At 39.1% G+C, this 18,403-nt stretch overlaps 1 long non-coding RNA gene across 1 annotated transcript; it reads left to right on the top strand.

The window, feature by feature from the left end:
- Positions 1–2,225: 2,225 nt before the first annotated feature.
- Positions 2,226–18,016, top strand: LOC309481234. Its single transcript, XR_014199960.1, has 2 exons — positions 2,226–2,617; positions 15,961–18,016. It is a non-coding gene; the product is annotated as an uncharacterized lncRNA (long non-coding RNA).
- The last annotated feature ends 387 nt before the right edge of the window (positions 18,017–18,403 follow it).

Below are 18,403 nucleotides of genomic sequence, written 5' to 3'. Positions count from 1 at the left end.
AAAGGTATTTTAACAGGTAAAAAGGGCTGGATTGGTTGGTACACAGCAGGTAAAATAATGCAGAGTCATAAGGATAATTGCAAAACAGATCATGTCTTTATTTTATATATAGCTCAGCAGTAAGTCATGTTATTATAGGCTACAGTCTGTTTTCCAAATACAAACACGTATTCCATCGGCAACAACAGGCTTCTATTATTTCCTATAATCATGTAAATGTCATAGGCCTACCTGATTAAGCTATAAACTGCAAACACTTATTTGGCCACAATTGTTATTATTATGTTAAAAGAAATGTTAAAGTATCACACAGACAAACCTTTGCTATTACCACGGACATAAACTGATGGTTATTTGCACGTTATGTCTGTTTTATTCAGCTGTAGACGTAAAGAGACTGGGCGCAATCAATTTTCGGTGGACCATCACTTTTCACACACACAGTGGCGCAGAGAGAGAGAAAATGCTACCAAAATATCTGACTTCCTGTTGGTATAAATACATAAATAGAAATGGCCTTGGCTCTGAAAAGTGTATGCAGATGAGAGTGAGTTTCAGAGGCAGAAAATAGATGAGGTTAGGGTTAGGCCTCTGTGTAAAGTCCCTATTTACTGCATAATTATAGCACTATACTGATGTGCATCTGCATTGTGTGTTTTATTGTTTTATTGTTTTATTAGGATCCCCATTAGCGGCCCATTTAATGGCAGCTAATCTTCCTGGGGTCCTCTTTAAAATATTCACAACATAAAATTACACAAAGCAATAACAACACAAATTACAATCAAAAGAATTCAAACATTGCAATTACATTCAAAATATTACCAAGTGAAAGAACATAACAATTTCCAGCTTTCACGAGGTCATTTGCAGCAGTTCCTGGGTTACTGTCCTCTTAAATTTGTATTTGTTCTGAATTCTGCGTGATGAGACAGAGAGTCGATTCCAAATAGATATTGCTCTGTAAAGTGATGTGCGTTTCAGAAAATTCGTCCTGGGAAGCGGAAGTTTTATGTCACCACCTAGTGCCTGCCTGGTGGCATATAAGTGTCCACTTCCTACAAAAACAAGCTGCTCAGAGAGAAACTGTGGCTGTTTCATAAATACTGCATTCCACAATATTGAAATTAATCGTAGTTTAATTTTGTCGTCAAATGTGAGTCAAGAAACCGTTTATGCATCAAGGCCACGTTAGTCTTAAGAGAGCACTGGAGGACAGTCCTCGCTGCCCTATTTTGTGCCACTTGAAGCTTACGAAGGTCTTTTTGTGATGCAGACGACCATATAATTGGACAGTTTTCTAAATGGCACAGAACGAGACTGGACAACCTGTTTAGCAATGGACATAGGAATATATGACATACATTTTCTGGACATTGCAATACCATTCCCCATTTTAGCTATCATTCCATCAATATGAGCTGACCAAGACAAGTAAGAATCCAAGGTGACACCCAGTAACCTGGCTTGCATTACTTGTCTTAGCTGCAGCCCATTGACTGACAAGTTCAGAGAGGGCTGGGTATTTAGTTTTGATATTTTCCAGAATATCATAGATGTTGATTTGTCTACATTTAAAACTAATTTGTTATATTCTGCAAGTCATGATTTAATAGATTTGAAACATTATGAGGAGTTTTTGCAGAACAGTACAGTGTGGAATCATCTGCATACATAACAACAGTTGAATGTTTCACAATAAAAGGTAAATCATTTGTAAAAATCGAGTATAGCAAAGGCCCAAGGCAGCTACCCTGGGGCACACCACAATGTATTGTCTTAGTAGATGAATATTGACCATTAAAGAACACCCGCTGCTTCCTATTGGATAGGTAACTCCCCATCCATGACAGAGACGAAGGTGTAAAACCATAGCATTCTAATTTTTGAAGCAATATTTTGTGATCCATCAGGTCAAACGCTGCACTGAAGTCCAACATCACTGCTCCTACTAATCTGTTTGCATCAATTTCTTCTAACCAATTGTCGGTCATATGAGTTAAAGCAGTGCATGTGGAGTGACCCTCTCAATATGCATGCTGGCACTTGGTGATTAGCCTATTAGAAAAAAAATATTTATAAACTTGTTCAAAAGCAATCTTTTCCATAACTTTGCTAAGTAAAGGTAATAGACTGATAGGTCGGCTATTCTGTCCTGTAAATATGGCTCTTTTATTTTTAGGCAGTGGTATGATTTTAGCCTCCTTTCATTTCTCTGCATTGCGTGTGATTGTATGCATATATTGCTCTGCATGTCTTTCACACATATCTCAACACTTTCCTGCCCTGTTAGAGATGCAGATGGGTGGAACCGTTATAGAGCAGAAATGAGAGACAGATGCTTGTTTGTTTATGACTGTTATCTGACAAGACTGTTTCTTTGAATATCCTTGAGACTGAAGTCAATCTGGAATTAGAGCTTCCATCATCATCATCATCATCATCATCATCATCATCACCACCACCATCATCATCACCACCATCATCATCACCATCACCATCATCATCATCATCATCATCATCATCATCATCATCATCACCACCATCATCATCACCATCATCACCACCATCATCATCACCACCATCATCATCATCATCACTCTCTGCCTGATCTCAGGTCAGTTCTTTACTGGTCTGTCCAGGTCAAATAACTTATTATTACATGTTATGATCCAGCTTGATCATATTTAATAAGCCAGCACAAATGACCTTGTGTTTGGCAGGTCTGGTACTTTGTTTCAAAGTGACTGGATGCTGAGTTTCAATGTTCAAGCGCATGAACCCGAACCAGAAAAAGTCTAATGATTAGAGAATGCCATTCTTGTTTTTAAAGATATTTTGGTAACACTTTAGAATAATGGTCCGTCATTAATAAGTAATTAACTATTAACTAATATAGAAACAAGCTTAACTTATCAGTAAGTAATATCAAATTTAGGAGACAGTTCCCTATTAGGTAATCAATAATTACTGAATGAGATTAGCCTCAATAAGAACTAATAGGTAATTATGACAAATTATAAAGAATTACTAATTAATTACTAATCACAACATTAACGTGTGTAGCAACTCATAATGTAATAACTGCACATAATGTAATAAGTATTACGTTATTATTGTAATAAAATGCTCATAATGTAATCATTTTCTCAAAACGTAATAAAATCTTGAGCTCATAATGTAATAACAATTATTATATTATTTACAATTATAACAAATATTACAATTAATAACAATTATTATATTATTGTCATGCTGTCATAATTGTAATTGGTTTTTTAAGCATAAAACATTAGTTTTCCCTTACAGTTTATTTTTTAAATCTAAGTCTTAAACTACCAACAAAATGCACCAGATTTAAATCTTCATGCAATTATTATTATTTTTTTTTATTTTTTTATTTTTTATTTTTTTTTTTTGCAATTATTATTATTATTATTATTATTATTATTTGCTATTACTATTATTATTATTATTATTATTGATGTTGATATTATTATTATCATGGTATTTTACTTCTTATATATACATAAGCCAAAGACACTTAGGCTTAAGTTAAAAGAGAATATCATAAGTCATAAGTGTATTGTGATTGTCAAAACATTTTAGTACTTAAACTGAATTTTATTAGGCTTAGTGACAACATGTGACAATGTTTACACGGTACAATTTCTGGTAAGCTGTTTTTTTTTTCATTATTACTTGACACAAATTTCACAATTTCAATTCAATTAAATTCTTGTGATTTTATTTAATATTGACTCATTTGGATAAATATTAGGTACACAAGATAGGCGTTCGTTTTTCTCAAGAATCTCACCTAATGCTGTACACATACAGAGAGAGCCTTATCAGCTGGTAGTGTTATTTAAGGTTGAAAATAACTCAAATTAAATATAATTCGTTTTTTTATTATAATAACAACTTTATTTAATGATATAATGATATAAGTAAAAATATAATAAATATGTAATATAGAACACATATTTAGCAAAATACTCTGTATAGCTCTTATTTTCTAGCCGGCTATTAGCTAGTAGAGATGAATAGTAGAATTCAGCTAGTAGAATTTCGTAATAAAATTGACAGAATCTGAGAGCTGAGATTTTTAGAGTAACCTGCTCTGTCTAAGTCTGTCGGTCTCCGTGTCATCTTTGCTTCACGATTTTTCTGTGCGTGAGAACATGGATGTGTGTAGTGTGAGAGCGTGTGAAAAGTGTCAGTCGCGTGAGTCTCGCGGTGAATGTGTGAGAGTTGGCAGCTCTGATAGAAAAAAAAACAAACACAAAAAACTTTAAATAATGCTTATAAAATTACTAAATCAATAGCACTGGAACAGTTAAAGCGGCCACATCTATGGTTTAACAACACACACACATTTCTGGGAGTCCTGAAGAAAAGCAAGAAAATGTTTTCAGAACTACATCTTCAGACAAACACTACAACAGTCCAACCTTATATTCAAAGTAAAAGAATGTTAAACATGTATGTTGAAATGCAACATTGAATAGTGTGATGTTCTTCTACTAGATGTTCTTTATGGTAAACCATCCATAGAACACACGTCTCATTACAATCCACGCTTCTTCAGTTTTAGAGCAAGGCCTCTTTATCATGCTAATGCAACAGTCCTCGTCCATCTCAAGTTGCAAAAGATCTACTAAAGCTTCTCTGATATATACGCTGTTAGACCTTACCAGGTTTTTTCACAGTAAAATACTGGCAACACTGTTGCCAGTAATATGCTGTTAATTGTGCAGTTCTTTACTGTAATCTACAGTATGTTACTGTAAAAATGCACTAAATTAAAACTCGAGTTAACTATTTTCACTTGCAGAAACCGACTGCCTTAAATTGACCAACTGTCATTTAAGTGTATTAACTAAAATGTATAATGCATTAATAATGTGAGCAAAGTATTACTGTGAAATTATTTAATTTGAAGCCATTAAAAAAACTATTGTACATAAAAAGATTTCCTCTAGACCAGCAACTACACAGTCACCGCCTGTTAAATAAAGCAACATGCAGCGTATCATCACTGTTTGTAGATCTTCTCCTGGACTGAAGCACAGGCTCTACTCTTCTGCACAATGGTGACCCACAAAACTCAATCTTACAGTAAACTACAGGCAACAGTGTTACCAGTATAAACCTGTTTTATAACTTACAGTTTATTACTGTTAAAATATACACTGTAAACCCTTTCAACCCCACAGGGAAATCCACACTACAAAGAGTAAAAAGTAACATTGATGCAGTGTTGCAGTGAGATAATTAAGGGAATATGTTGAATAATAAGTGAATAAGTGAATAAGTGTGAATGAGAAGAACTACAACTGACTTCCAGCCATTACACATTATTACACTTATTATTAACCAGTATGACTTTATTTCTGTCATACATCTACAGAAGTTGTTATTGAGATGTTTAATTGAAAATGTTTGGTTTGAAGTTACCATTATAGAGATCAGTGCTTGCTTTAGGTGGGATGCGGACCCTTAACTTTTAAACATTGGTTTCTCTCTGAGTGCTTGAACTGTGTTTTTGCAGATCACACTTGTGCACACACATGGGTTGTGAATGATTGTGGTTATATTGATTATGATGACAAAATCATCATATAGCCTGTTCATCCACTAAATTGCATTCAGTTTTTAATTTTGTATCAAAAGTGTTTCATTATTACCACTGTAAAACTACAGTAATAAGTTACGATGATGATTTTTTTTTTTTTTACACATCATGCACAGCCTAAAGAAACAGAGCAACAATATCTTATAGAAACACAGAGATATCAAAAATCTGCATATGTCTCTCATCGATGGTGGCAATGCTTTATTTTTATTTATTTATTCATGCAGCAGTGCATGCTGGGAGTTTTATACTATCCTGGAACCCAGCATGCATTGCAACATGAGACTTTTTATCGTCACGATTGTTGAGATTCATGTGCTGATTGTTGATGTCTGTGTGTCTGAGTCTAGCAGGGGTTAAAAATGTTATAAAACACTATATTATTTCAATATTCTTCAGAATAACTGATTACAGAAACATTGTTCTATTTCAGGTTGTAGATTAACAGATAACAGTATGATAAATACAAAATACCCACAAATCCAAAGCTTATTCACTAGTTAAAATCAGAGAATCAGACATGTCCGGGATGATTAGGTAATCATCACAACAGTCAAAAACACCTGATCATCGTTCTCCTGACTTTTTATTGCCATAACAAATGTGTTTTTTAAATACACAGTTAAAGCAGCCAGAGAAAATGTAATGTTAGAAAGCCAAGGGTCAAGAGACCAACTAAAGCAAACACTGATCTCCATCATGGTGACAACAAACTTTATTATTTTCAATAAAACATCAACAACTAAATATCTGTTAATTCTCAACAATAACTTTTGTACAAATGTTAAATAATGTTAAACTGGTTTCACACTCAGTGTTGCTGGAAGTCAGTTGTAGTTCTTGTTTCTGTTCTTGTTTCTCTGTTCTTCAGTGATTCTGCTTATCAGGTGTTCATCAGTGTCTCAATTCACTCACTTCTTTTCATTCACTCTGTCAAGTGGACTATATTAGTGAACTAATGTAGGGAATAGTGAATGAGGGTATAGGGTGTGATTGGGAAAACAGCCTCTGAGTGTAATTCACAGTATATTCCTGTAGGCTATTTTTGTTTTCTACGGTATATTACAGTTTTAATGGAAAATGTTATGATATTGTCAGAATTTGGCCTTTTTTTACAGCAAGGGTTAACAGTGTATACCAGAAGAATGGCTGGGGAAGCTCTCTGAAAATGGCTTAGACTTTATTAAAAGTGTGAAGCATAGACATGTCCATGGACAGACAAATCTTAATAATCGATGAAAGTAGAGGCAAATATGGGCTAACAGCCAGACAGTTAAGACTAAGATTAGCATTGACACAAGGATATCTGTTAGTGTCATAGGATTATGACCAGGGTAGGGCACAACATGGACCGATGCACACAGCGGCGCGCTGTTTAGGACGGGTTCGTGTTAAAGACAGCCGCTAACAAAGTAATCTTTTCACATAATGTTCTCTCTCTTAAAATGTAAGCGAGTGTAAATGGCAGCGTAATCATATATGTCTAAAGAACTGAAGTCTGTCCGGTAAAAGAAGAGCTTATACCCCTTTTCCACCAAGGCAGAGCTGGTTCTGGTTCGGAGCCAGAGCCTAGTTTCAAATCGGTTCTTTGTTTTTCCACCGCCAAAGCACCAGCTCCGAACCAGTAAAACTGGTTCTTAAGTAGCACCAAATCATTGCAGGGTCTAGAACGGAGCCAAGAAAGAACCGCTTGCGTCAGAGGCTGGGGGCGGGGTTACCGTGGCCAACAAGACTGAAGAGAAACTTGTGACCGCCATTTTTAAATAGCAGCTAGTCGAGCTAATAGCAGCTCGATTATAATATCCGTATATGTAAGTTACGGCGAGCTGCACGAACGCGTTGGATTCGCCGTGTTTGGATGCCGATTTATTTTCGCAAACCCATGAGCATCCATAGTAACGCAACGTCTATTATTGTTGATGCCTTGTTCGAGATGCATCGGAGCAGCGTGGACCGATCAGAGCTGCGGGAGTGTTTGGAGATCATACGACTCCTTGTGCTTTTTGATCGCTTTCGCAGTGCTTTGATTTCATGTGCTGATCGTTCTGCGAGAAGCCGATGCATCTCGAACAAGTCTGGTGTGTTTGTGTTTGGCGCTGCCGCGCTAGCGTTGCTGGGCAACATGATACGTATGCAGTGACGTAAGATATAGCTCTGTTGTGGCTCTCTGGCCGGTGGAAACGCAAACCGGTTCATCAGTCGAACCAACTCCGAACTGGCAATAGCTCTAGCTCTGAACCAGCACCCGGTTCTTGTTGGTGGAAAAGGGGTATTATTGATGCAGTTCAGTCTTGGAGTCAAGACAAGTTGCAACTCTGCCTCCTTAATAGACTGAATAAATAATAATAATAATAATTCATTACATTTATATAGCGCTTTTCTCAGCACTCAAAGCGCTTTACATAGAAGGGGGAATCTCCTCAACCACCACCAATGTGCAGCATCCACTTGGATTATGCGACGGCAGCCATATTGTGCCAGAACGCCCACCACACACCAGCTTACTGGTGGAGAGGAGACAGTGATGAAGCCAATCAGTATATGAGGATGATTAGGAGGCCATGATGGACAGAGGCCAAGGGGCAAATTTGGCCAGGATGCCGGGGTTACACCCCTACTCTTTCGAAAGACATCCTGGGATTTTTAATGACCACAGAGAGTCAGGACCTCGGTTTAACGTCTCATCCGAAGGACGGTGCTCTTTTTGGCAGTATAGTGTCCCCGTCACTACACTGGGGCGTTAGGACCCACACAGACCACAGGGTGAGCACCCCCTGCTGGCCTTACTAACACCTCTTCCAGCAGCAACCTGGTTTTCTCAGGAGGTCTCCCATCCAGGTACTAACCAGGCTCAGCCCTGCTTAGCTTCAGTGGGCAACCGGTCTTGGGCTACAGGGTGATGGAGATACTGTCCCATGAAGACTAACATAGTGGTCCCCATGACCTTCTGCAACGAGGCCCAGAATTAGCAGACCTTCACTTCAATGACCAGATGGGGATAATAAAGTAGTCACTTCTACACCAAGTGTTGATACAACGAGAAACTGTATATTGAATATATGACTATATCTCAAAAAAAAAAAAAAAAAAAAAAAGTACATAATTAGAGAGTGAAATCTTTTTTTTGGGGGGGGGGGGGTGGGGGGGGGGGTCAAAGCAACTCAGAGTGATGGAGCATGTCATAATCACAAAATTAGTACGATTTTTATAAAAATAAAAGTTCACAATGTAGCCTATAATAAGCCTAATTTTCCTTTAATGTAATATCTTATTTTACATAAACTTCGTATTTTACATAAACTATTATTATGTTCTGAGCTTAAATGTATTGTATTGAAAGATAATTATTATATTGTAAACACTGTTTTACATTATGTGCTGGTATTACTGTATAAACTGTGAACATTATAAGTTGCCACAGTGTGTTCGTAATGTAATACATTTCTCATACAATAACCTATTACATTATGTGAAAAACTGTTATTACATTGAAAAATTATTATTACATTATGAGCTCAAGATTTTATTACGTTTTGATTTTATTACATTATAATAATACTTATTACATTATGTGCAGTTTTTACATTATGAGTTGCAACAACGTGTGTCTGAGACATAGGCATAATTTGCGGGTGGGACGGGTGGGACGGGTGGGACATGTCCCCACCACTTTTTGCCAGGGTCGATATTGTCCCCACCACTTTTTAAAACATCTCGCGGCACGAATGTACCAATTAAATAAATAAAACATCTCCAGTTAACTGGCAGAGCATTCATTTCGTTCGTTTGTTAAATAAGAGACGATCTAGTGCTGAAATGTGTTTTTTAAATCAAGTGATCAAAGTGTTCGTTGCCGCTGCGATCAGTGGCGCGGATACAGTGTTTTCTCGTGTGGCTCGCGCACACACCGCACTGCGCACACGCCGCACTGTCTTCACTCGGACGCACGCTTCAATACGTTGCGGATACTCTCTATTCGTTCTGGTGAAATCACAAAACATAATGCACACAAACGTATCCCTGCTTGATATACAACCACTGATGAACATAATCGGTTTTGATGAGAAAAAAAACTATAGGAGAAAAAAAAATTATGTGAGTGCGGATTAGAACCCAGAACCTCTGTCACGCTTGCCGAAAGTTCTAACACTGGACCATTAAGATACACATTCATCAAATAGGCGGATCTATGGATTTGTTCACACGAAAATTCTCAGCACTGACAACATGTATTAGGATACATCTCATTAAACGACTAATTAAACCCCATGTAGCCTACTATTTAAATCGATTGCTGGACATCGTAATGTTATATGTACATTTTTAAAACAAAGTTACGCCACAGGTCTGAGACGTTAGCAATTGTCTTTTTTTACTCTCAACATGGTCATAAACTGCATCACTAATTACTCAAGTGTTACTTAGTCACTACTATGCAGGAATTACTAATGATCTGAACCAGTATTTTGAAATACATCTTTTTCACTTAAAAATGATGGGCAAGATCACTAGTAGTTCCTGCATAGTGAAAAGTATTTGCGATTTTATTTTAATTTTTTATGTGGCCTACTGAGAAACGGGTAGTTATTGTAAAAAAGAAAAAAGAAATGAAAAACTGTAATACAGAAGCAGGGCCACAATCAGAAAACTGTTGTAAATACAAAAAAAAAGCTGTTAAATACAAAATGTATATGCTCATTTAATTGAAAAATAAATAAATAAATAAATAAATAAACACAATGTATCCAAATGTTCCACAATAGTTTGACCCTGTTAATTAATATAATATAACTGTGATAAAAATGCAGATACAGTTGAAGACCTCTGAAGCCTCTGAAAGCCACCTCTGTCAAAAATGAGATAATAATATTCTCCGCACATAGTATACGTTCATCAAATACTTTCACTTCTTCTTCTTCTTTTTCTTTCGGCTGCTCCCATTAGGGGTCGCCACAGCGGATCATCCGTCTCCATACCACCCTGTCCTCTACATCTGCCTCTTTTACACCAACTACCTGCATGTCTTCCCTCACCACATCCATGAACCTCCTCCTTGGTCTTCCTCTTTTCCTCCTTCCTGGTGGCTCCATCCTCAGCATTCTCCTACCAATATAATTCATGTCACTCCTCTGCACATGTCCAAACCATCTCAATCTCGCTTCCCTCACCTTGTCACCAAAACGTCCAACATGCGCTGTCCCTCTAATAAACTCATTTCTAATCTTGTCCATCCTCGTCACTCCCAACGAAAACCTTAACATCTTCAGCTCTGCTACCTCCAGCTCCGCCTCCTGCCTTTTACTCAATGCCACTGTCTCTACTCCATACAACATCGCAGGTCTCACCACAGTCCTATAAACTTTTCCTTTCATTTTTGCAGATACTCTACTATCACAAATCACTCCTGTCACTCTTCTCCACCCACTCCACCCTGCCTGCACTCTTTTCTTCACTTCCCTAACACACTCTCCATTACTTTGCACTGTTGACCCCAGGTACCTGAACTCCTCCACCTTCTTCACCTCTTCTCCCTGTAACCGCACCACTCCACTGCCCTCCCTCTCATTTACGCACATGTACTCTGTCTTACTCCTACTGACTTTCATTCCCCTCCTCTCCAGCACGTACCTCCACCTCTCCAGGCTCTTCTCAACCTGCTCACTACTCTCACCACAAATCACAATATCATCCGCAAACATCATAGTCCAGGGAGACTCCTGTCTGACCTCGTCCGTCAACCTGTCCATCACCACTGCAAACAGGAAAGGGCTCAGGGCCGATCCTTGATGCAGTCCAACCTTCACCTTGAACCAGTCTGTCGTTCCTACTGCACACTTCACTGCAGTCACACTGTCCTCATACATGTCCTGCACCACCCTCACATACTTCTCTGACACACCTGACTTCCTCATACAATACCACAACTCCTCTCTTGGCACTCTGTCGTACGCTTTCTCTAAATCCACAAATACACAATGCAGCTCCTTCTGTCCTTCTCTATTCTTTTCCATCAACGTTCTCAAAGCAAATAAGGCATCTGTGGTGCTCTTCCTCGGCATGAAACCATACTGTTGCTCACAGATGGTCACCTCTTCTCTCAGCCTGGCTTCCACTACTCTTTCCCATAACTTCATGGTGTGACTGATCAACTTAATTCCCCTGTAGTTACTGCAGTTCTGCACATCTCCCTTATGCTTAAAGATCGGTACCATCACACTCCTTCTCCATTCCTCAGGCATCCTCTCACCTTCCAAAATCTTGTTAAACAATCTGGTTAAAAACTCCACTGCCATCTCTCCTAAACATCTCCATGCTTCTACCGGTATGTCATCTGGTCCAACCGACTTTCCACTCTTCATCCTCTTAATCGCTGCTCTCACTTCCTCCTTACTAATCCTATCAACTTCCTGCTTTACTAACACCACATCATCCAACCTTCTCTCTCTCTCATTTTCCTCGTTCATCAGCTGCTCAAAATACTCCCTCCATCTTCTCAACAAACTCTCCTCACTAGTCAACACATTTCCATCTCCATCCTTTATTGCTCTAACTTGCAACACATCCTTCCCAGCTCGATCTCTCTGCCTGGCCAATCGGTACAAATCCTTTTCTCCCTCCTTAGTGTTCAACCTCTCATACAGCTCCTCGTATGCCTTTTCCTTGGCTTTCGCCACATCCCTCTTTACCTGTTGCCGCATCTCCTTGTACTCCTGCCTACTTTTCTCATCACACTGTCGATCCCACTTCTGTTTTGCTAACCTCTTTCCCCTTATGTTCCCCTGCACTTCCTCATTCCACCACCACGTCTCCTTGTCTTCCTTTCTACTTCCGGATGTCACACCAAGTACCTTTCTAGCTGCCTCCCTCATCACTCCTGCGGTAGTTTCCCAATCATTAAGCACCTCTTCACCACCACCGAGCCTCTGTCTGACCTCTTCCCTGAACCTCACACTACAGTCTTCCTCCTTCAGTTTCCACCATCTTATTCTTCTTTCAGTCCTTACTCTCCTCCTCTTCTTCTTCGCCTCCAAAACCATCCTACAGACCACCATCCGATGCTGTCTAGCTACACTGTCCCCTGCCAACACCTTACAGTCTCCAATCTCCTTTAGGTTGCATCTCCTAGATAGAACATAGTCCACCTGTGTGCACCTTCCTCCACTCTTATAGGTCACCCTATGATCCTCCTTCTTCTTAAAATACGTATTCACCACTGCCATTTCCATCCTTTTAGCAAAATCTACCACCATCTGCCCTTCCACATTTCTCTCCTTTAGGCCATACCTACCCATAACCTTCTCATCACCTCTGTTCCCCTCACCTACATGTCCATTAAAGTCTGCCCCAATCACCAATCGTTCATTTCTAGGTACACCATCTACCACTTCATCTAATTCACTCCAGAATCTTTCCTTCTCCTCCATCTCACAGCCGACTTGTGGAGCATAGGCACTGATGACATTTATCATCATCCCTTCAACTTCCACCTTCACGATCATCACCCTATCAGAAACTCTCTTCACCTCCACTACACTCTTACTGTACTCTTCCTTCAGAATCACCCCTACACCATTTCTCTTTCCATCCACACCATGATAGAACAGTTTAAACCCACCTCCAATGTTTCTGGCCTTACTCCCTTTCCACTTTGTCTCCTGAACACACAACATATCTACCCTTCTCCTCTCCATCATATCAGCTAACTCTCTCCCTTTACCAGTCATAGTGCCAACATTTAAAGTACCAACCCGAACCTCCACTCTCCTCCACTTCTCCTTTCCCTGCCGCCTCTGTAGACGTCGTCCTCCTCTCCTCCTCCTCCTTCGGCCACCAGTAGCCCAATTTCCACCGGTACCCTGTTGGCTAACGATACCTGTGGCGGTCGTTGTTAACCCGGGCCTCGACCGATCCGGTATGGAATTCTTATTCGTGACCCGCATATTTGATTTGGCACATGTTTTACGCTGGATGCCCTTCCTAACGCAACCCTCCCCATTTATCCGGGCTTGGGACCGGCACTAAGAGTGCACTGGCTTGTGCCTCCCTAATGGCTGGATTCAAATACTTTCACTTCAAACTCACTAAATCCCAGACTCAGCCCATTCAGAAATGCCTTGGCTAGAAACCTCTACATAGGAGCCTGATAAAAATGTTCATATTAAACAGAAACTTTAGACGGACTTAGAGGCTTTTACATCTGAAGTCTTCAATCACAGTTGTTTTTACAATCGCTACACATTTCTCAATATTAGGTCACTTTCACCCCTAAAACCAGGAAGAGTTTCATGATGTGTGGAAGAGATGGATGGATGTACAGAACTGTGAAGGTTCTAGTTCTCCCTCTCTCTTCTTTCCTCGTGTGTTTTCCTTGATCCATGTTCATGCATGTGAAACAAAATCATTCTGAAGCCATCCTGTTTTACTAAAAGATGACTGACAAAAAATATTACTAGATAAACTACCTGGGCAGACTTTCAGCTGAAATTGCAATTAGTTTTGTTTGTAATAATTATTATTTTATTTCATTATAAATATTCTTCCGATATTTTATAATAATTCCTGCAGAAATGTGCAAAAGTTTGCCATCATTCTGATTTGAATTTGCTTTTATCAGTTTGTTAGCATTCAAAGACTGTGCTGCAAATATATAGTGTTTTGCAGATGGTGAAGAATGAATAACAAAAGTGTTCATGAATTTGAGAAAATGTGGTCATTGAATGCATTTTGTGTGAGAGCAATGAAAAAGGATTCACAGTTTGTTCTGCATATAAACTTCTGTGTCACTGAATGTGTGAAGAGTTTCGACGAAAATGTGAACTATTTTTAGCCAGTAACAGCTTTTTTTCTTCTTCCTTTTCCAGTAATGATAGAGCAGTATATCCACTCAAACTAGATAATCTGCAAACATTTAGTATTTTTGAGATTGTCAGTTTATAACTGTGTCCGCTTAGCTGATTAACAGAAGTCAGTCGGGCTAGTTTCTGATTTCAGATTGTTATAATTAAATTATTTTGTGATAATTTAAATTTGCTATCATTTAATTGTATTTAATTTGACTATAAACTATTCTTGGAGCTCAATAGCAGCTGGACTGAACTGTAGGAGCAGCAGGAGCCAAACATTCAGATGTGGATGAAAATAAATAAATATGTTCATTTATTCAAAGTATTTTTAAACAATTTACAGAAAATGTAAAATTATTGTAACTTATTTAATTTAATGAGCCTAAATTAATAAATCTGCATTCTATCAGTAGTTGTCTTAATTGGGGCGGAAGGTCATGTGACCTGTTATTGACATCTTCTGCCAGCGAGCTGAAGATTGAACACACACACACAGTATACAGTGTGTGTGTGTGTGTGTGTGTGTGTTTGTCCTCGCTGTTCACCTCACACAACAGGATTTTATGATTCTAAATATTCAGCATGTTGGATATTTTACAATTTGAGATCGTTGTGGCCCCGACTTTCTTCCGAGCAGATTCAGTCTTAAAGGACAAGTTCGCTATTTTACACTTAAAGCCCTGTTTACAGATCGTATCTGATGAAATAGAACGGTTAAGATAAAAATTTTGACACATGCTCCTGTCCCGAGAATTTTAGGTTTATTTCGCTTTTGTGGACCTATTTTGCCAAACGCGTCACACCCGTGATTCTTCCGTTGAGAGCTTGAATAATAGACACTCCAGCCCAGTTGGTGGCGATAATGCACCTTTGCCAATTGCAAGCAAACCACGGGCATTTCATTGAATACACAGAAGAAGCAGAAGAAGAAGCGGCGGAGTAATACCGTAAAGGTGCTGCGGTCTCACAGCAAGTCAATGGAGTTGGACAAAAACTACGATAAAACCTGTTGGAATGCATCTTTTTCAGCGATTTTTGAGTGAACATATCAGTGAACACCCCTGACCACTCGGTGAGTTTCACGTCTTTGTAAACGAAAGTTTAATGTGTTTTTAGGAAGGAATCTTCCAGTGCATATAGACAACCATTGTGGGGGTGGGGGGGGGGGGAAGCGAAATAAACCTAAAATTCTCGGGACAGCAGCATGTGTCCAAATTTTAATCTTAACCGTTCTATTTCATCAGATACGATCTGTAAACAGGGCTTTAAGTGTAAAATACCGAACTTGTCCTTTAACACACCTCACACCACAGGACAATCTGATAAGATATCTATAGAACCATCAAGATAATTGGGACTTTACTATACGACAGTTGTCAGTTGCTATAGCAAACTGGTTTAGCTGGTCTCTCAACCCAACCCACTCTAAAACCATCTTAAGGTGTTCTTCTTAAAAGTTTTTTCTCTCTTTTCTTTCAGAAAGTGCAGCAGACCATGGCGGACAACGACAGAGATTTTCTCATCAGACTGTCCATTTTCATCATCACTGCTGTGTGTGTGGGGGTGCCGTGTCTGATTTGGGCTTTTTATTTAGTGCATCTTCAGAGAAAGACCAGAGGCCGGATCTCAGCCTTCATCATCCTCCTCCTCCTCTGTGACCTGTTGCAACTGCTCCTGTATATATATACAGTGTCAAAACTTCTTTCTTTCAGGTTTTTCCATGGCTTTCACTCAGTCATAATCTTTGGATATTGTTATCTGAAAGTGTGTGGCGTTCACCTGCAACAGCTGGTGTCTCTGGAGGGGGTTCTGACACTGAAATATCCACTGATCTCTGCTAAGATTTTCTCAACCCCCTGTTACATCATAATCTCCATCATTATACTTATTTTTCCTGTAATCTGTGCATTATTGGGGGCTTTCATTGGCCCTGGTTATGTTTTTTATCTCGCTTTTGGCTCAATTCTGGCACCTGTGTGTTTATTGGTTGTCACAGGCATAATCACATGCAAAGCCCCGCCCACTCCTGCCAGAACACCTGTCAGTGACAACAGACCAGGCGCATCGTTGTTTCTTGTTACCATGGTTACCTTAGTTGTGCTCTATTTACCATTTGTGCTGGTTCACTGTGTGATCCTCATCTTTCACAGGCCAATGTCTTTGAACGAGATGTCTTTGTCCGTGATGTCTCACTGCTTGTTGAGTTTGACAGTGGTTTCAGAGCCTCTCCAGTGTGTGCTGATCTGTAGAGAGAATCTCAACACTCAGACCAAACAAACACACATAGAGCTCAACTCTGAACAGACATCAGTCTGAACTGAATATCCAGACGAGGCTTATGTCTATAAAAAAGAAAATTGGTTAAACTTTATTTTGATGGTCCGTTTAACACATTCTGTTGACTATAAGTAATGTTGCACGTACATGTGTACTAACTCTCATTAGAGTGTTAGTAGAGTATTAGTAGACTGGTAGGGTTATGGTTAGAATAAGTTGACATGTAGTTGCAAAGTTACTTATAGTCAGTAGAATGTTCAAAAGGAACCATCAAAATAAAGTGTTACCAAAAGTTTTAAAGAAATATAATCAAAAATGCTTAATACATTTTTCTCTTGTGCTGAAGTTAACAAAATGGCTTAAAATGGCTTATGACACCTGTACACACACACACACACACACACACACACACACACACACACACACACACACACACAAACACACACACACACACACAGACACACACACACACACACACACACACACACAGTTGCAGCTCATACAGAACGCTGCTGCCAGAAAATATGAACATATCACACCAGTCCTCGGGTCCTTGCACTGGCTTCCAGTTGCATTTAGAATTGATTTTAAAGTACAGTTACTTGTTTATAAATCACTCAATGGTCTAGGACCTCAATACATTGCAGATATGCTCATCGAATATAAAACTAACAGATCAGTCTGATCATCAGGATCACGTCAGTTAGAAATAATACCAGTGGTTCACTCAAAGCAAGGAGAGTCTGCTGAGTCTGGAACCAGTAGAAGAGATCAGACGTGCTTTAACAGTAACATTCAGATCCAGACTCAAAACACTCTGACTGAGCACTAGCTGTGCCACTGTGTGTTCGACTGATTGCATTTTATCTTATTTATCTAACATCTTTTTATTCTTTTTAGAACTGTTTTACTTATGCTGTTTTGATTTTTGGTTAGGGCTGTCTGGTTGGAAGAGTTGAGAGGATTGGGAAGTGAGACGGTGATTACCGAAAGCCACCAGAGGCGACAGTCACTAGGAAGTCGGGAATTGTTACTAGTGTGTCTCGCGATCCGAAGCTCTCTGACACTTCCATTCACACAGAGGCGCACCGAATTTAGTGATTCAGGACTCTCTGCTTTTATTGATATTTTTACCTTATGCATCTGTTGTGATTATTTTATGTCAATTTAAATTCCTTCTCTATGTAAAGCATTTTGAATTACCATTGTGTCTGAAATGTGCTATATGAATAAACTTGCCTCGCCTACTGTGTTTATATACAGCTAGTTATAAATACTGTTTCAAAAATAAAACATGAGGATATCACCAAAAGGATCCCATGTTTCACACTGACACAATTTATATATAAAAAATAACATGAATAGTTTTCTCAGCCTTGAATCTGTGTGACTGTCAGGGTTCCTGAGTTTCATTGTGTGTTTCTCCCACTGCTTCCCAAAGAACACTGAGCGTCTCATTTCATTCCTGGATGACCTCTGTGTGTTTGGGTGTGGAAATGTGGGAACTCCCATGCCGTCACTGTGAGTGCTTTAGGATGCATTCCCAGGATGCTGTCACATTTTCTCCCACTTTACTTTCCACTCCTCATCCCCATAGAGGAACTCTTTCACATGATCAAATGTCCCACCTGGATGCAATGAATGC

This window comes from Leuciscus leuciscus (genome assembly GCF_965113295.1).
Source record: "Leuciscus leuciscus genome assembly, chromosome: 18".
Lineage (NCBI taxonomy): Eukaryota > Metazoa > Chordata > Actinopteri > Cypriniformes > Leuciscidae > Leuciscus > Leuciscus leuciscus.
Note: the sequence above shows the minus strand (reverse complement) of the source record. Positions and strands in the feature narration are given on the sequence as shown.